Source organism: Callospermophilus lateralis, chromosome 1 (assembly GCF_048772815.1).
Source record: "Callospermophilus lateralis isolate mCalLat2 chromosome 1, mCalLat2.hap1, whole genome shotgun sequence".
Classification (NCBI taxonomy): Eukaryota; Metazoa; Chordata; class Mammalia; order Rodentia; family Sciuridae; genus Callospermophilus; species Callospermophilus lateralis.
The window spans coordinates 357,751-378,178 of NC_135305.1; positions in this window are offsets into that span (position 1 = coordinate 357,751).

The following is a 20,428-nucleotide window of genomic DNA, read 5'->3' on the forward strand; positions in this document are numbered from 1 at the left end:
ATTGGCATAATGAATTTTGAAAAACAGGACACAACTCTGTCTCCAGAGGCTCGCTTTAGAACTAAGGACAGCCCCAGCGAAAGAGAAAGGGTGCACATGGAGATCCATGCCTCAGTGACCAAAGGGAGCAGAGGGCTGCCCCAGGACTGCGGTCTCTTTCTGAACTCTGTGTTCAGTGCACTAGGCTTTCTCCACGGCAGAATCACAGCATAATAAAAATATTACAATTTCATAACAAATTTTGTAATGGAATGCCATAGCTCCTTTCTACTATTCTTATTTTGTGAAATTTATTTTCCTTTCAGAAATTTTGTCACTTTCAGATAAATTTTAGAACCATTTATTTTAAGTTTTTCAAAATCCCAATTTGGATTTAGACTGAAACCATGTGAAATTTTTGGATACATTTGAGGAAATCTGACATCTGTACTAAACATCCCATCAAGAAACGTGGTATGTCTCTCCATTCAGCCTTTTTAAAAATCCTAATTATTGACATGCTAATCTTACCAGTCAATGGGGTTCATTTTGACAGCTCCATAGCTGGCCATGCGTTGAAGGCTCTGGTGTCTGGTAGGGAGAGTGTCCTGGTTGCACTGCACTCTTCATCTCTGTGACTGTTCAGAAGAGAAGGGCGGGCAGCCCCCCCACACCTGTGGGGTGCAGCTCGGTAGGTAACACACACACGACATGCAGGTCGACTCCAGGAGACCCAGCTTGCTGTGGCCACTCACCCGTATGGTTTCTTTCTATTTATTTAAATCTCCTGTAATGTTTTCAGCAAAAGTTTATATTTTTCCATAACATACGTAAGTAGCTTCTGTTACATGTATTTCTAGGCTCTTAAATATTTTTTTAAAATATTTGTTTAGTTGTAGATGGACACAATATCTTTATTTGTTTATTTATTTTTATGTGGTGCTAAGGATCAAACTCAGGGCCTCACACCTGCAACGTAAGTGCTCTTTCACTAAGCTACAGCCACAGCCCCGTTTTTATTTTTTTATTTTTTAAAATTTTTATTATTGGTTGTTCAAAACATTACATAGTTCTTGACATATCATATTTCATACATTTTATTCAAGAGGGTTATGAACTCTCATTTTTACCCTGTATACAGATTGCAGAATCACATCGGCTACAAATCCACTGTTTTACATATTGCCATACTAGTGTCTGTTGTATTCTGCTGCCTTTCCTATCCTCTACTATCCCCCCTCCCCTCTCCTCCCCTCTTCTCTCTCTACCCCATCTACTGTAGTTCATTTCTCCCCCTTGTTTTTTTCCCTTTCCCCTCACTTCCTCTTGTATTTAATTTTGTATAACCCTGAGGGTCTCCTTCCATTTCCATGCCATTTCCCTTCTCTCTCCCTTTCCTTCCCACCTCTCATCCCTGTTTAATGATAATCTTCTTCTCATGCTCTTCTTCCCTGCTCTGTTCTTAGTTGTTCTCCTTATATCAAAGAAGACATTTGGCATTTGTTTTTTAGGGATTGGCTAGCTTCACTTAGCATAATCTGCTCTATTGCCATCAATTTCCCTGCAAATTCCATGATTTTGTCATTTTTTAGTGCAGAGTGATACTCCATTGTGTATAAATGCCACATTTTTTTTTATCCATTTATCTATTGAAGGGCATCTAGGTTGGTTCCACAGTCTAGCTATTGTGAATTGCGCTGCTATGAACATCCATGTAGCAGTATCCCTGTAGCATGCTCTTTTTAGGTCTTTAGGGAATAGACCGAGAAGGGGAATAGCTGGGTCAAATGGTGGTTCCATTCCCAGCTTTCCCAGGAATCTCCATACTGCTTTCCAAATTGGCTGCACCAATTTGCAGTCCCACCAGCAATGTACAAGAGTACCCTTTTCCCCGCATCCTCGCCAGCACTTGTTGTTGTTTGACTTCATAATGGCTGCCAATCTTACTGGAGTGAGATGGTATCTTAGGGTGGTTTTGATTTGCATTTCTCTGACTGCTAGAGATGGTGAGCATTTTTTCATGTACTTGTTGATTGATTGTATGTCCTCCTCTGAGAATTGTCTGTTCAGGTCCTTGGCCCATTTGTTGATTGGGTTATTTGTTATCTTTTTTTTTTATTATTGTTGGTTGTTCAAAACATTACATAGTTCTTGATATATCATATTTCACAATTTGATTCAAGTGGGTTATGAACTCCCATTTTTACCCCGTATACAAATTGCAGAATCACATCAGTTACACTTCCATTGATTTATATATTGCCATACTAGGGTCAGTTGTATTCTGCTGCCTTTCCTATCCTTTACTATCCCCCTCGCCTCCCCTCCCCTCCCCTCTTCTCTCTCTACCCACTCTACTGCAGTTCATATCTCGCCCTTGTATTATTTTTCCCTTTCCCCTCGCTACCTCTTGTATGTAATTTTGTATAACCCTGAGGGTCTCCTTCCATTTCCATGCAATTTCCCTTCTCCCTCCCTTTCCCTCCCACCTCTCGTCCCTGTTTAATGTTAATCTTCTTCTCATGCTCTTCGTCCCTACTCTGTTCTTAGTTACTCTCCTTATATCAAAGAAGACATTTGGCATTTGTTTTTTAGGGATTGGCTGGCTTCACTTAGCATAATCTGCTCTAATGCCATCCATTTCCCTCCAAATTCTATGATTTTGTCATTTCTTAATGCAGAGTAATACTCTATTGTGTATAAATGCCACATTTTTTTAATCCATTCGTCTATTGAAGGGCATCTAGGTTGGTTCCACAGTCTTGCTATTGTGAATTGTGCTGCTATGAACATCGATGTAGCAGTGTCCCTGTAGCATGCTCTATTTAGGTCTTTAGGGAATAGACCGAGAAGGGGAATAGCTGGGTCAAATGGTGGTTCCATTCCCAGCTTTCCAAGAAATCTCCATACTGCTTTCCAGATTGGCTGCACCAATTTACAGTCCCACCAGCAATGTACAAGAGTACCCTTTTCCCCACATCCTCGCCAGCACTTGTTGTTGTTTGACTTCATAATGGCTGCCAATCTTACTGGAGTGAGATGGTATCTTAGGGTGGTTTTGATTTGCATTTCTCTGACTGCTAGAGATGGTGAGCATTTTTTCATGTACTTGTTGATTGATTGTATGTCCTCCTCTGAGAAATGTCTGTTCATGTCCTTGGCCCATTTGTTGATTGGGTTATTTGTTATCTTATTGTTTAATTTTTTGAGTTCTTTGTATACTCTGGATATTAGGGCTCTATCTGAAGTGGGAGGAGTAAAAACTTGTTCCCAGGATGTAGGCTCCCTATTTACCTCTCTTATTGTTTCTCTTGCTAAGAAAAAACTTTTTAGTTTGAGTAAGTCCCATTTGTTGATTCTTGTTATTAACTCTTGTGCTATGGGTGTCCTATTGAGGAATTTGGAGCCCAACCCCACAACATGTAGATCGGAGCCAACTTTTTCTTCTATCAGATGCAGAGTCTCTGATTTGATATCAAACTCCTTGATCCATTTTCAGTTAACTTTTGTGCATGGTGAGAGAAAGGAATTCAGTTTCATTTTGTTGCATATGGATTTCCAGTTTTCCCAGCACCATTTGTTGAAGATGCTATCCTTCGTCCATTGCATGCTTTTAGCACCTTTATCAAATATAAGATAGTTGTAACTTTGTGGATTGGTCTCTGTGTCCTCTATTCTGTACCATTGGTCCATCTGCCTGTTTTGGTACCAGTACCATGCTGTTTTTGTTACTATTGCTCTGTAGTATAGTTTGAAGTCTGGTATCGCTATACCGCCTGATTCACACTTCCTGCTTAGAATTGCTTTTGCTATTCTGGGTCTTTTATTTTTCCATATGAATTTCATGATTGCTTTCTCTATTTCTACAAGAAATGCCATTGGGATTTTGATTGGCATTGCATTAAAACTATAGAGAACTTTTGGTAATATCGCCATTTGATGATGTTAATTCTACCTATCCATGAACAGGATATATTTTTCCATCTTCTAAGATCTTCTTCTATTTCTCTCTATAGGGTTCTGTAGTTTTCATTGTATAAGTCTTTCACCTCTTTTGTTAGATTGATTCCCAAGTATTCTTTTTTTTTTTTTTGAGGATATTGTGAATGCGGTGGTTGTCCTCATTTCCATTTCAGAAGATTTGTCGCTGATATACAGGAATGCCTTTGATTTATGCATGTTGATTTTATATCCTGCCACTTTTTTGAATTCATTTATTAGCTCTAGTAGTTTCTTTGTAGACTCTTTTGGGTCTTCTAGGTATAGAATCATGTCGTCCGCAAATAGTGATAATTTAAGTTCTTCTTTTCCTAGTTTTATGCCTTTAATTTCTTTCGTCTGTCTTATTGCTCTGGCTAGTGTTTCAAGAACTATGTTGAACAGAAGTGGTGAGAGAGGGCATCCCTGTCTTGTTCCAGATTTTAGAGGGAATGCCATCAATTTTTCTCCATTCAGAGTGATGCTAGCCTGAGGCTTAGCATAGATACCTTTTACAATATTGAGGTAAGTTCCTGTTATCCCTAGTTTTTCTAGAGTTTTGAACATAAAGGGATGCTGTACTTTGTCGAATGCTTTTTCTGCATCTATCGAGATGATCATATGGTTCTTATCTTTAAGTCTATTGATGTGGTGAATAATATTTATTGATTTCCGTATATTGAGCCATCCTTGCATCCCAAGGATGAATCCTACTTGATCACAATGCACGATCTTTTTGATATGTTTCTGTATCGATTTGCCAGAATTTTATTGAGGATTTTTCCATCTATGTCCATTAGAGATATTGGTCTGTAGTTTTCTTTCTTTGGAGTGTCTTTGTCTGGTTTAGGAATCAGGGTGATGTTGGCCTTGTAGAATGAATTTGGAAGTTCTCCCTCTTTTTCTCTTTCCTGAAATAGCTTGAAAAGTATTGGTATTAGTTCTTCTTTAAAGGTTTTGTAAAACTCTGCTGTATATCCATCCGGTCCTGGGCTTCTCTTAGTTGGTAGTCTTTTGATGGCTTCTTCTATTTCCTCAATTGATATTGGTCTGTTTAGGTTGTGTGTATCCTCCTGACTCAACCTGGGCAGATCATATGACTTAAGAAATTTATCGATGCCTTCACTATCTTCTATTTTATTGGAGTATAAGGATTCAAAATAATTTCTAATTATCTTCTGTATTTCTGAAGTGTGTTGTGATATTGCCTTTTTCATCCCGTATGCTAGTAATTTGAGTTCTCTCTCTTCTTCTCTTCATTAGCACAGCTAAGGGTCTGTCGATCTTATTTATTTTTTCAAAGAACCAACTTTTAGTTTTGTCAATTTTTTCAATAGTTTCTTTTGTTTCAATTTCATTGATTTCAGCTCTGATTTTAATTATTTCTTGCCTTCTACTACTTTTGCTGTTGTTTTGCTCTTCTTTTTCTAGGGTTTTGAGATGAAGTGTGAGATCATTTATTTGTTGGTTTTTTCTTTTTTTAAGGAATGAACTCCAAGCAATGAATTTTCCTCTTAGAACTGCTTTCATTGTGTCCCATAGATTCCAATATGTTGTGTCTGTGTTTTCATTTATCTCTAAGAATTTTTTAATTTCCTCCTTGATGTCTGTTTGTTTTTTATAACCTCTATCTCCCTGTATAGTTGATCTTTTACTTCTTGGACTTGTTTATGTAATTCATTTTCAAAGTGATCTTTCATTGTCTGATTTTGCTGTCTAATGTCTTCCTTGAGACTCCAGATCATCTGAAGCATGTATATCCTGAATTCTTTATCTGACATTCCATCTGCTGCAGATATTACCTCTTCTAAAGTTGAGTTGAACTGCATTGCTTGTGGTCCTTTCTTTCCTTGTCTTTTCATATTGCTCAGGTTTCTTTCTGCTTTGTGAAACTGTTGTGTTATTGATTTCCCCCTATATATTTATGTTGCTCTTGTATAGTTGCAAAGTCTCCCTTTTGTGGAGAAAGACAATGTTAACAGTTCTCAATATCAATAGTACATCATCTAAGCGCACGTTTTCCTTATTACTACATTTATAGCTAGACTCTATGTCTACAAATGTTGGTTTCGATTATCATTTACAAATATAGTCATTAGTTTCATGAAAGGCATACTGTTTCTGGTAGCTTGAAGAAAACTGAATTTCAGGTGTAGGATGTTATGTTTAGGGGGAAAGGAGTGAGGGTATGGGGTTAATCGAACTTAGTAACTTTGGAAAGCTCTAACCAATAGATGGGTAATTTATGGAAGAATGTATAGATTCAAATTCCTATATGTATTTATAAGATTACCCTACTTATAAATAGTAAAATTTAGGGGGTTGCAAGTGGGATAGAGGGAGTAAGAAGGAGAAAAACAAATAACAAGGAAAGAAAAAGAAAAAAGAGAGTGGGGAAAATAAAATAAGAGCAAAAAGAAAAGAAATAAAAAGGGGGAGGGAGGTGGGGCATATGCAATTCCTCTATATTATATTATTCTGGTGATTCAGTTGTTAAAGACCTTTTTATGCACAATTTTTGGTTTCACATATGTTGAGGTTGTGGGGACCAGAGGGGGAAGGGTAGAGGAGACTGGATGAATGTATGAAAAGAGAGAGAGAAGAGAAAAAAAGAAAGAAAAATGTCTCTCAGAACTCTGTTTTCTTGTCTTCCAGTTGGTGGCATTGTCTATTCCTAGCTTGAGTCTCTGGGTTCAGGGTGGTGGTGGCAGTCAGTGTGAGAGGACTTGAGCTTCCACCTGTGGCCTCTCTACTCTTATTCTCTGAGATGTAAACCAGGTGCCTGATCCCCTGCAGAACTGAGCTGGTAGCCACGCCCACCGGGTGATGGGTTTTAAGGGTTGGTGGGATTTTCCAAGATGAGTTCCATCAGTTTTTCTCATAAGGTGGGGGGTGTTGGGGAAACCTTATGTTTGTCCAGAGCTCGGTTAGGTGACCGCATGGGCAGGCGGCTGGGCCCCTCCTCCAGTTGGGGTTGTCTGTCTACCATGCCAGTGGGTGGCTGTGCCCCCTCTCCGGGCCGCATGGTCTGCCTACTGTGTGGGTGGGAGGCTGGGCTCCTCCTCCAGCTGGGGTGGTCTGTCCACTGCATAGGCGGGCCTCTGGGCCCCTTCTCCAGGTCGCGTGGTCTGCCCCGCAGCCCCGTTTTTAAATATCTTTATGCCCTTGTAAATGGAATCTTTAATTTCTTTAAAATCTCCATTTGGTGCTTGTGCACAGTTGATTCTCCATCCAGAAACCTGTGCTTCTTCATCCCACAACTTACCTAGTTTGGATTTTTCTCTAGGACAAACCACATCATCTGTAAATAACCATGTTCTCCTCTGTTTCCAAACATGCGTTTTTAACTTCCTCTCTTGCCCACTGTATTTGCCAGGCCCTCTAGTACCTTCATGAATGGGAGTCTAGCTCGTCCCTGGTCTTACAGGGATTCATGTGTTTTTATGCAACTCTGCAGGATGTTTGTGCAGGGTTTAAAAAAAAATTCTTTTCTGTTTTTTTTTTTTTTTTTTAGTCTTCCTGCCTTATTGAGACTGTTTATCACAGATAAATATCAGTTTTACCAACTATCTTTTTTGAGGTCTATTGACAAACTTGCTTGATTTTTTCTCCCTTAATCTCTATCAAACCCAATTTGCATTCTGAGTGAAGTTAATGTGCTTATGACGCCATTTCCTTTGGACATTGATGAAAATTTCCACTGGAATTTTTAATCTGTATTAATTAATTCATGTCCTGAGATTTTCTTTCTTGTTCAGTTTTACAAGAAACTGGCCCTGTGCTGCGGCGGCTCCCTGGGTGATGAGAGGCAGGGTGGCTTTGCAGTGATGACACTGGCCCCTGGTTACAGCCACTTGCTCATGAGCTCACAAGTCCAATGGGGATCTCCTGACCTGCACCCCATCCTTCCAGGAATTCTCCAGGCACCTGATTTCCTGTGTTTTCTTCCCCTCCTACAACACCCAGGGAATTTCTACTTTTGCCTTAGAATTCCGATGGACATAATTTTGGATTCAAGGAAAGGAGACACACTGACAGACTCACAGGATGGGATCTGGAGTGCTTCTTCACAGGGCTTTGAAGGCACCAGTGGTCCCTCGTGGGGGGTTATAAATGGTGGTCCCATGAAGCAAGCTTCTCATTGAAGACACGGCTTTAGTAGGTGCGTGGTATCACCAGATAGGTGGAGGAGGACTGCATGGACCCCGGGGCAGTACGACTCTGTCCACCACACCTGAGAACTCAGGTGTGGGTCTGCCACACACTTTGCCAGGCTCCGGGGGAGAGCGGCATTCTGACAGGTAGCAGGTGGGGCCTGGGAGGCAGAGCTGGAACCTCAGTGCCTCAGCGTTCACCCCATGGCCCCTCTGAGGAGGCCACACTTGAGACCCTCTCCAGGACGGCCCTTCTCAGGCTCTGCCCCCTCCCTTCTTGGCCTCCAGGTTGGTAGCTAGAGTCAGAGCTCCGTGTGGCTTTGGAGCATGCATAGGAATATGATTAAGGAAAGACAGTTTGCATTCCAGGAGGATGGCAAATATGTTCAAAGCTTCTTACTATAGAAAACTTGAAGTGAATACAAAGAGAGAGAGATGAGTTAACCCATTTCTCAGCTAAAATAGTCACCCCCTCTACATCAACCCATTCCTTCATGATCTGAAAATCCCAGAGAGGGTATCATATCATCTCCAAATAGCTCACTATGCATTGCTTCAGACTAGTATCTATTTTAGAAGTAACTCCATTACCATTAACTCACTTAAAATAATTAACAATTTCTTAATATTACGAATTCGGTCATTTTCCAAATTTTCTTCATTACCATAAATTTTTATTCTACTTTGTTCAAGTTAGGACCAGTGGGCTCTTCTCATAGACTTTTCAACTTGCTGGTTGGAGGAGCTGGGCCCTTGTCCAGCAGAGCTTCCCACGTGTGTTCCTCTGTGTTTCCTGGGTGTTAGTATTCAGATCCAGAGGCCTGACCAGACTCGGGCTTGTCTTTCTGACAACAGAAGTATACTTTTTACATGTTTCAGGGAAATGAAATATTTGCAAGTCTCTCCTCTTTGGTGATGTTGGAAGCCATTGATAAGCACCTTCTCAGCCTTGCTTTTTGTTGTTCAGCTAGAACATTCTACAGAGAAGTTTCCTCCCAATAATATTGGTGAGCACCAAATATCTTTCACACTGAAAGGCAACAAAGTCGCACGAGCCTTTCTTCTCACTTCCAGTTTCAAAGAAATGAGTTGGTTGTCTAGCATCTTCCAGTCACTGGTGTCCCAAGAAGTGACAGGAGTCTCATGCCCGAGGGCCTCTGACTGGTTACAGGTGTCATCACCTATACTCAGATGTCCAGGGCTGGCTTGGAGGCTTCCTCTGCTGGACCCCAGCTCTTGTTGCATGGCCTCAGGAAGTGTGTGGAAGAGATTTCAGGTTCGTGCTGAGCTCCACGGCCCAGACCTGGAGCCCTTCTCCTGACAGTCTGTGCTGTGGAGAGGGGGTCTGCCTCGAGGCACCAGGTGCTCACTGCACAGCTCACGGCTGCTGCAGCAGCTCCCGGGCATGCACAGCCACACACCCGAGGCAGGACATCCATGGCCCAGCTTCAATTCAGGGCCACAGGGTTTTGGATAACCTCTGCTGTCTGTCAGTTCTGTTTTTCCCACTGTGTAATTACCTAATTTCCCAATGACAACAGCATGATCATCATCTTCCCTAACTCACGACCCTAAGTGACACACCGACATCGAGGCGCTGCCGCGGTGCATTCGGGAACTCTTCAGGACTGGTTGTGGTCATTTTGAACCTAGAGAGGATCCCTGTAGAGACACACAACCAAATTATCATGTTTTTAAGTAATTTTGAAATTATTTCTCTGTAGTTTGTCCAGTGCAATCTACACCTAAATTTCTTTGTTTTACTTGCTTTCAACTTTTAGGGATTGCTTTTTAAATGTTTCTTTTAAAATTATCTAAAAATATGACATGGTTCTGAAGTAAAATCTGCAAGACAAAAATCCCCTCTGCTTCTAGTCCCCAGCTCTGAACCCTCTGCCTAGTTCTCCTCCTCCCCCCATCAATGACCATCTTTTAAAGAGTTTTTTGTGCTATTGCCTTTTTATTCCTTTTTTTTATTGGTTATTCAAAACATTACAAAGATTGCAGAATCACATCTGTTACACTCCACATTTTTACATAATGCCAGAATAGTAACTGTTGTATTCTGCTACCTTTCCTATCCTCTACTATCCCCCCTCCCCTCCCCTCCCATCTTCTCTCTCTACCCCATCTACTGTAATTCATTTCTCTCCTTATTTTTTTCCCATTCCCCTCACAACCTCTTATATGTAATTTTGTATAACAATGAGGATCTCCTTCCATTTCCATGCAATTTCCCTTTTCTCTCCATTTCCCTCCCACTTCATGACTCTGCTTAATGTTAATCTTTTCCTCCTGCTCTTCCTCCCTGCTCTGTTCTTGGTTGCTCTCATTATATCAAAGAAGACATCTGGCATTTGTTTTTTAGGGATTGGATAGCTTCACTTAGCATAATCTGCTCTAATGCCATCCATTTCCCTGCAAATTCCATGATTCTGTCATTTCTTAGTGCTGCGTAGTACTCCATTGTGTATAAATGCCACATTTTTTTTATCCATTCATCTATTGAGGGGCATCTAGGTTGGTTCCACAGTCTAGCTATTGTGGATTGTGCTGCTATGAACATCGATGTGGCAGTACCCTGTAGTATGCTCTTTTGAGGTCTTCAGGAAATAGTCCGAGAAGGGCAATAGCTGGGTCAAATGGTGGTTCCATTCCCAGCTTTCCTTTTTAAACATGTTAGCAAGTAAAGTTTCAAATTGACATCACTCTCCTTTTCTTAGATAAATAAAAACTTCCTATACACATTCTTTTCTTCTTGCTCCTTCATTTAAATGTTAACTTAATTAAATAATTGATTCAATCTGAAAATTAAAAAGTCAACTAAGTATTAAATATATTCCAGAGAAAATAACAATGTCAAAATATACCCTCATTCTTCCTTACAATGGCTGTCTCCATAGCATAGTAATTGTAGGTACTTGATACTCAGAAAATGAGCTCCAGGGAGCTTGCCTCAGAGAGCTCATGCCTCTCTGGCACCTGCCACCAAGGGTGCCATTGAAACCTCGCCTAAAGGACTTCCAGACACTGCATCAAACGCCAGCGGAAAGGACGGTGTTCCGTGAGAGTGAAGGTACCACCAGGATTGGTCCTTCCTGTGACCTTCCATGGCTGTTCTGTGGCCAGCTCCTGTGGCCATGTCTGTAAAGTGTGCTCAGTGACCTGGGGGCATTGAACCTGAGTCTTGATGGCCACCCACCAGCCACAGGCTTGGGGCAGGGTGCAGTCTCCTGGCCTGATTTCCCAAGAGGGCTGAGTGTCTTGCTGTGGGTGAAACTCAGAGAGCGTGCACGGCACACAAAGCATGCTTGGTGAGCTTAGGAACTCTAGTTGCTTGTAGCCGAACAGCTTCAATGTACAGCTGGAAACGCGCCGAATGAGAGCAAAGGCAGCTTTCCCAAGTCCTTGCCAAACACAAGACACTCGGGCTGTCCTGTGTTCCCTATTCTACTCCTGGGCTCCAAAGCCCACATTATTTCTCCTATCAATTTTAATGAACAATTTTATCAAATTCTATGATAAAATTGTTTGCGACTGAGGCTGGCTTTATTTATTTATTTTGGTACTAGGAATTGAACCCCTCTGGAGGGGCTCTACCACTGAGCCAAATCCCCAACCCTTTTAATTCTGAGACAGATTTTTGTTAAGTTGCTGAAGGCCTCACTAAGTTGCTGAAGCTGGCCTCAAAATTGCAATCCTCCCAACTCAGCCTCCCCAGTTACTGGTGGCCCATGCCTGGTGAGCCTGGCTTTGGATGCATTTACAGTAATATATAGCATGACAAGCCTGGAATCCAAGTTTTTAAAGCCAGAGTCTGGGAAGCATTTGAGAAGTGCTGAAGGCACTTGTAATTACCTTATGAGAAAGTAACACTGGGTACTGTGTTGTCTAGCTCAGGGTGGTAAGTGACCTGCAGCCGGCACTGCTCCTGCAGAGGCTGAGGACAGGACTGACTCGGGAAGCAGACGGGACAGCTTAGGGCAGGGTGCTTGGCTCTCACATTAACCGCTATTGGTGCAGAGTGGCAGGTGGCCCAGAGACTAATTCCTAAAGACCCCTCTCGTGTAGACCATTGCCCTGGCGACACCTCCCAGGTGTGACAGCAAAAAGGTAAGTGGTTTAAACAGTGACCTTCACGGCACCACAGACTCACATAACGACATTCCCCAGGGACGGGAAGCCCCTCTGAAGAAGCCCCAAGGGGTACTTGGGTTCCGGCACCAGGGGAGGCTACAACACTCTGGAGAATGTTAGCTGAGGAGGGACACAGACACCCACTGGGAAACCAGACAGCGAGAGGAGGGGAGGGGGAGCACAACTTCCAGAAAAACTGAGACGGTTCCCTTTGGGGTCTCTCCTGTCCAGCAGCCTCCTCTATAACCCACCGTGGGTCTCTCCTGTCCAGCAGCCTCCTCTATAACCCACTGTGGGTCTCTCCTCTCCAGCAGCCTCCTCTATAACCCACTGTGGGTCTCTCCTCTCCAGCAGCCTCCTCTAGGTGACCCTCCTCTATAACCCACCGTGGGTCTCCCCTCTCCAGCAGCCTCCTCTATAACCCACTGTGGGTCTCTCCTCTCCAGCAGCCTCCTCTAGGTGACCCTCCTCTATAACCCACCGTGGGTCTCCCCTCTCCAGCAGCCTCCTCTATAACCCACCGTGGGTCTCTCCTCTCCAGCAGCCTCCTCTAGGTCACCCTCCTCTATAACCCACCGTGGGTCTCCCCTCTCCAGCAGCCTCCTCTATAACCCACTGTGGGTCTCTCCTCTCCAGCAGCCTCCTCTAGGTGACCCTCCTCTATAACCCACCGTGGGTCTCTCCTCTCCAGCAGCCTCCTCTATAACCCACCGTGGGTCTCTCCTCTCCAGCAGCCTCCTCTAGGTGACCCTCCTCTATAACCCACCGTGGGTCTCCCCTCTCCAGCAGCCTCCTCTATAACCCACCGTGGGTCTCTCCTCTCCAGCAGCCTCCTCTAGGTCACCCTCCTCTATAACCCACCGTGGGTCTCCCCTCTCCAGCAGCCTCCTCTATAACCCACTGTGGGTCTCTCCTCTCCAGCAGCCTCCTCTAGGTGACCCTCCTCTATAACCCACCGTGGGTCTCCCCTCTCCAGCAGCCTCCTCTATAACCCACCGTGGGTCTCTCCTCTCCAGCAGCCTCCTCTAGGTCACCCTCCTCTATAACCCACCGTGGGTCTCCCCTCTCCAGCAGCCTCCTCTATAACCCACTGTGGGTCTCTCCTCTCCAGCAGCCTCCTCTAGGTGACCCTCCTCTATAACCCACCGTGGGTCTCTCCTCTCCAGCAGCCTCCTCTAGGTGACCCTCCTCTATAACCCACCGTGGGTCTCCCCTCTCCATCAGCCTCCTCTATAACCCACTGTGGGTCTCTCCTCTCCAGCAGCCTCCTCTATAACCCACCGTGGGTCTCTCCTCTCCAGCAGCCTCCTCTATAACCCACTGAGGGTCTCTCCTCTCCAGCAGCCTCCTCTAGGTGACCCTCCTCTATAACCCACCGTGGGTCTCCCCTCTCCAGCAGCCTCCTCTATAACCCACCGTGGGTCTCCCCTCTCCAGCAGCCGCCTCTATAACCCACCGTGGGTCTCCCCTCTCCAGCAGCCTCCTCTATAACCCACTGAGGGTCTCTCCTCTCCAGCAGCCTCCTCTAGGTGACCCTCCTCTATAACCCACCGTGGGTCTCTCCTCTCCAGCAGCCTCCTCTATAACCCACCGTGGGTCTCCCCTCTCCAGCAGCCTCCTCTATAACCCACCGTGGGTCTCCCCTCTCCAGCAGCCTCCTCTATAACCCACTGAGGGTCTCTCCTCTCCAGCAGCCTCCTCTAGGTGACCCTCCTCTATAACCCACCGTGGGTCTCCCCTCTCCAGCAGCCTCCTCTATAACCCACCGTGGGTCTCCCCTCTCCAGCAGCCTCCTCTATAACCCACTGTGGGTCTCTCCTCTCCAGCAGCCTCCTCTAGGTGACCCTCCTCTATAACCCACCGTGGGTCTCCCCTCTCCAGCAGCCTCCTCTATAACCCACCGTGGGTCTCTTCAGCAGCCTCCTCTATAACCCACTGTGGGTCTCTCCTCTCCAGCAGCCTCCTCTAGGTGACCCTCCTCTATAACCCACCGTGGGTCTCCCCTCTCCAGCAGCCTCCTCTATAACCCACTGTGGGTCTCTCCTCTCCAGCAGCCTCCTCTATAACCCACCGTGGGTCTCTCCTCTCCAGCAGCCTCCTCTAGGTGACCCTCCTCTATAACCCACCGTGGGTCTCCCCTCTCCAGCAGCCTCCTCTATAACCCACCGTGGGTCTCTTCTCTCCAGCAGCCTCCTCTATCACCTGCAGTGGTCCCTCCTCACTGCGGGCTCCTCTGGGTGAGCTCCCTCTGTGGGTTCCAGTGGGAGGGCGAAGGCCGCACTGAGGCTGGAGAGGCTGGCTGGAGCTCACAGGCAGAGCCTGAGACTGGAGAACTGAGGTCCTTGAGCAGCAGGTCTCCGTCTCAGGCAGAACCTAGGAGTCTCCTCCCTGGGATGGAAGCACGTCAGCACACTCCTCTCCACACACAGCCAGAATTTGTGGATCCTTCCCCAAAATGAAAGTCCTGAGATAAGCACTCCAACTGCACACGTGAAGAAAAGCAGATCAGAGCAGACCAAGAAACCAGTGGACAAGGCCAGGGTGGCCCGCGAGGGACACAGCTGCTTCCTGACAGTGCCGCCTCCTGGCCACGTCGGTGAGGTGCCTGGCTCCCCTCAGTAGTGTCCTCCATCTTAAGACAGAGGCAAGGCCTTGGGGTGGCGTTCCCCTCCAAAGCGTTTTGGGGAGTTTTGGCTAACAGCAGGCATTTCTTTCCTTGTCCCTAGTTTTGGAAGCTGGTTGCTCTGCTTTAATAGCTGCTCCTGGGATTCTGCTCCCACACCATCACCATTTCATTAGGTTTTATGAGAGGTAAATTCTGCAAAGTTTCACTTTCCTTTTTTTTTTTTAACCTCAGAACTATATTGTGCTTTGAATCAGAACAAGGTCTTCTTAGTGTGATTCCTCAGTTATAGTTTTGTAATTTTAAATGCATTTAGCTGTTGGGATGGGCCTTAGGAACACTCCTATTGGATTGTTCCACCCAGGTGCCCAGCTGCAGCCCTCATGTCATGTCTGAAAACATCTCCAAGCTGCATTTGCACAAAGGGACCTGGTTCCCCCAGCCTCTTCACCTGCCCCGTCCAGTCTTCTTCCATCTCAGCAAAGGTAGCACTACTTCCCCCAGTTCAATCCAACAACCTGGGCCACATCCACCTCCTCTCTTTCTCTACCTTCCACATCCAAATCTCATCAGTTCTAACCTCCAAGTAAACCTGGTTCCAGACAGTCCCTGGTCTCCACTCCCAGGTCCCAACCGGTCCTTCTGCTTCCCGCCTCGCCTGCCCTGGGCCGCTCCCTTCACAGCACAAGCCAGGCAGGCTCCCTGCTCTAATTCAGGCTCTCCTTCTGCGGAGCTTCTCCTCTACCTTTTCATCTCGAGGTGAAACCGAGAATTGTGTGAGCAGCCCCAACAGCCCTTGGTGCTCCAAAGCTCCGCCATGGCAGTTTGGGTCTCTCTGTGCAGAGCTCAGGGGTCAGGTTGAAGTTAGAGCGAAGGAGAGGGAGAGACTGGGAGGAGCAGCTCATGCTACCACCGTGCTGCACGGCCCTGAGATCTGCAGTCAGCACGCTGGGGACCCAGCAGAGCCAAGGACTCACCTGGAGAAGACCGTGGACAGCAAGGGGCTTCCTCGTGCTCCACGCAGGTCTCCAGTGAACTGGACGAGGCCCCTCACAAGGGAGGCCAGCCCCTTCCTCAGCCTATGATGTTGGCATTAACCTCCTCCAGAAACACCAACACAGACATGCCAGAAACCGCTTTTAACCCAGGGCTGGATTCCTCAAAGCCCAGTCAGGTGCCACATAAGCTGACCACTGTGGTCCCCAAGCTGACCACAAGCAGTCCCCTCCTGCTTCTTGCTTAGCCAGGAGCCCAGGACTGGCACCCACTGCTGGGAGGGGAAGGGGGAGAGGCCCATGCCTACTCCACTCCTGTTTATTTACTTTCCAGATCCTCAAGTTCATTTGTTTTATTTGTCCAGGTTTTAGCTGTAATCAGCAGTGAGATGGGCTGCTGGGGCTGACCGTGCCACAGTGGAACTGGGCCAAACTCAGAAGCAGCAGATGAATTTTATTATTAGTAGACCCAAAGGGAATCCTGTCCCCACTTGTATACAGTGTACTTTGCTTCTTCACAAACACACGTGTAGATCACTAAGTCAGGACAATTTACTGGTCCAGTGTTTAAAAATCAAAAGCTTGATATTTGGAATTTTCCCAGAATGCCAAACATCTCCTACTTTAAGTGCACGTTTCTCTCAGAAATGTCCAGCAACTGGCCAACAGTCCCAGCCCCACCTGCTGAGCAGGTCGGTGGCTGGCGGCCAGGCAGTGATTGCTCAGTTAGGTATTCAGGTCGTGTGCTCTTCAGTAAGCGTGGACAGACTGCAGCTCCGGTGGCAGATGCGGGGTGAGAAGACAGCCCCAGCTCCTCCAGGTAGGCAAGGGGAGTTTCCTGGCAGAGTGGCCTCCTCACCTGGTGGCTCCCTCCAGGGCCCTGGGAGGCTTGGAAGCAGCACGAGGGAGCAGGGTGCCCTGTGCTTCAGGAGACCTTGTGGGTGAGTGGATCTGCCTTGCTCAGCAGGCCACAGGCCCAGGGCATTGCCTCAGGCCCTGTCTCGGGGCTGCAGATTCTCCCCCAGAGGCGGCCCATTCACCAAAAGCTGGAGCTGGGAACTTGGAGGTGCTTCCCCAGGGACCTGCCCTGCATGCCCACCACCGTTCCAAGCCTGCAGCCACGAGGCTCAGTGTGCTCCGATGGTGCCACGGGGCCACTCCCCCAGGAGGTCCGCAGGGGCCCAGGAAGGCTGTGTCCTCAGCACAACTCTCCGTCTCCATTCCGTTCACAGAAAGAAACTGCTGTTAGTGAAATCACTGCAGAAGGTCCACCCGTTTCCTGTAGGATCTTCTTGATTTTAAAAAATCGTAGGTTGACATTTTGTTCAGATTTGAGTGTAGGCAGATCCCAGATGTGTTCTTGTTGTGTGAGCACATTTATATCTGAACACAGCGACTCAGAATAAAGCCCCAGAGACTCGAATCAGACCCAACTCAACAAAGTAGAAGCAGACCTCACGGATCTGACCCCTGGACTGCAACCATGAGCCCTGCAGCTCTCGGGGAGCCTCGTCTCTGGGGAGTCGCGGTCTCCAGCCCTCCAGGGGCTTTGCCTCACCCCCTGGGGGCTGAAGCCTTGCTCTGCCCCTATGTCTGTAGGGTGGCTCGACAGGGTCTCCAGGAGAAGACATGAGTTACAGAGAGCACCGTAGGAGCGCTCAGTAGAGCTTTTTTGAACTGGATTTTAGATTACCATCACTTGACACAGGCCAAAGTGACATGTACGTAATGTGTCCCCAGGACTGTATTTATTTCCAAGTTTGTTATGCAGAAGATAAGATAAATATGAAAGTCTCGGGTTACTTATTTTAAAGGGTTGATTTTTCAAATTCACAGGCACATCCTCAGGGAGAGTGGACCCCATTCCCATCAGCTCCCTTTCTGTCTGGAGCTCTTCTCTGAGCCCAGATGTGCCCCACGTGGCTGCTGAGCACTTGGCCCTGGCCTGAGTTCTGGAACAGTGTGGGTGCGGGCTGTACCTGAGCCCCAGGAACACAGCAGTCTTGTGCCTGCTGAGGGCCACTCCATGACTCTGTCCATGGCATCCAGGGAACCACCTCGGCACCTGCTCTGAGAGCCGTGAGCTGAGCATCCCGGGATCTTCTCCTGCCCACACTGCCGTCAGGACATAGCTAGAGCTCTGTGAAACTTTTAAAAGCTGATCTCATTTCAGGGTGAAAGAGTTTACATCAGAAATGCCCAGGACGAAATAGCAGGCGACGTAGCTCTTGTGGTTGAGGACTGCCAGTTTCCTGCTCCCTCTGGCTGGAAGACCGAGGCTCATTTTGGTTCTGCTTTTCTTTCATATTGCTGTCTTTGCTTTGCTCCTTCTTATGGGTCTTACTGAGGGACTCAGGAGGAGCCACAGAGGAGGGCAGTCAGGCTGCGACGGAGGAGCAGGGCTGGGGTCTTCCCAGGACTCTCAGTGGTGCCGGCCGTCCGGGGACCTGGCTCCCCTGAGCTGCGCCAGGATGAGGCCCATCAGCACCCGGGCCAGCAGGTCACACAGCAGGTCACACGGCAGGTCACACGGCAGGTCACACGCTTCTCTAGCTCTTCACGCTTCTCAGGCTCCTCAAGGCGACTTGGGCACTTTAAAACAAGGCAGATGAGCAGGCCTGAGCAGACCTGTGCACCCATGCCAGCCACAGGCCTCGTGGGAGGGGAAGGTGGCAGAGGTCAGCAGACCAGGAGCCTAGGGTCTCGGCCTTGACAGACGCCTTGGGGGCCAGAAAGAGGAAGTCGGGCTGTGAGAATCTCACTGCATTGGAACTGCTGAATGAGCTGTGCTTGGTGCTTCTGCTGCTGAGATTTTTAAAGCCACTGAATCCTCATAACCGTCTGAGAACATGCTTGATTTCACACTCTCAGCCAGCAAGTCCCTGCAGTGACTTCCGGAGGTGAGATGAGCAAGGAGGGTACACTCTGGTGGCCACCAGTGGCCCCTGGTGGTAGGAACTACCCCCCACACACATACCATGGCATTCCACAGACCATATCAAGACTCCTCCGAAGCCCCGTGCCTTCTACCTTACACGGGAGTTTTCAGACACCCACAGTCTCAGCGAGCATCCACTCGGGCCCCAGACCTGCACTCCCTGCAGCAGGACTGAGGCCGGGGAGGCTGACGACTCCACCTCCACTCCCTGGGCCCCTGGCCTCTCTTGCCTCCCACACCCTGCTTCTTCCCCTCTGTCCCTCATTGCTGAGCAGAGCTGGGGGAATTGTAAACTAAACCACAGGCTTTGCCTATTTACCGTTAACAGCAATTGCTCCCACCTCAGCGCCTGTGAGCTCTGGATCTCTCTTGTGGGTGTCCGTCCCTCACAAGTGCGCAGCTGTCACACCCGCTTCGCCCTCTTGCCCCATGGTACCAGATGAGCAGCCGACAGCTGCACCACTGGCCTGAGCACTCATTAGACTGCGGAAGAGCCTAAGAGGAGGACAGCTTGATCCTTGCTGGAAGAAAAGCCCCAGGGTGTGCCCTGAACCACAACCCTGTGTCCCTGCCGTCATGTCCCCTGTGTGAATCTTAACAGGCTCACACAGGTCTGGAAGTGAAGCATGGCAGGCTGTGCACTCCTGAAACACACCTCGTCAATCCAGCAAGTCAGACAAACCCCTGAACTGCCGAGATGAGGCGGTCCTGGACATCCACAGCCAACTGCACGGGGATCCTGCGAGCTTCATGAGACAGTCTCCTGTGCTGTGAGCAGCACACTCCAGCATGGGTCCTGGGGCACAGCTATGTCCAAGGCACTTGTCATCTACAATAGGGTCAGGAGACACAATCTAGTTGAATTTTCCCCAAACACAGACGTGTGACCTGAGCGAGGGCCAGGGAATCTAGGCGATCTCTACCGTGGAACAAACAGCAAGACGCACCAGTATCTTTTCCCCTCGTGGCAGCTAACTGCCACACGCAGTGCTCTCTGTGCAGCTCCTATGCTTCAGCCCAGAGCACAAGCAGCAGGCGACTCCCCAGGTACAGGCTGCAGGCGACTCCCTAGGTATAGGCTGCAGGCGACTCCCCAGGTACAGGCTACAGGGGCCTTCTGGGTACAGGCTGCAGGTGCCTTCTGGGTAGATACAACAGGTGCCTGCTGAATGGAGTCTGCAGGCCCTCCTGGGAAGAGGCTGCAGGCCCTCCTGGGAAGAGGCTGCAGGTACCTCCTGGGAAGAGGCTGCAGGCACCTCCTGGGAAGAGGCTGCAGGTACCTCCTGGGAAGAGGCTGCAGGTACCTCCTGGGAAGAGTCTGCAGGCCCTCCTGGGAAGAGGCTGCAGGTACCTCCTGGGAAGAGGCTGCAGGCCCTCCTGGGAAGAGGCTGCAGGTACCTCCTGGGAAGAGGCTGCAGGCACCTCCTGGGAAGAGGCTGCAGGTACCTCCTGGGAAGAGGCTGCAGGTACCTCCTGGGAAGAGGCTGCAGGTACCTCCTGGGAAGAGGCTGCAGGCACCTCCTGGGAAGAGGCTGCAGGTACCTCCTGGGAAGAGGCTGCAGGCCCTCCTGGGAAGAGGCTGCAGGCACCTCCTGGGAAGAGGCTGCAGGCACCTCCTGGGAAG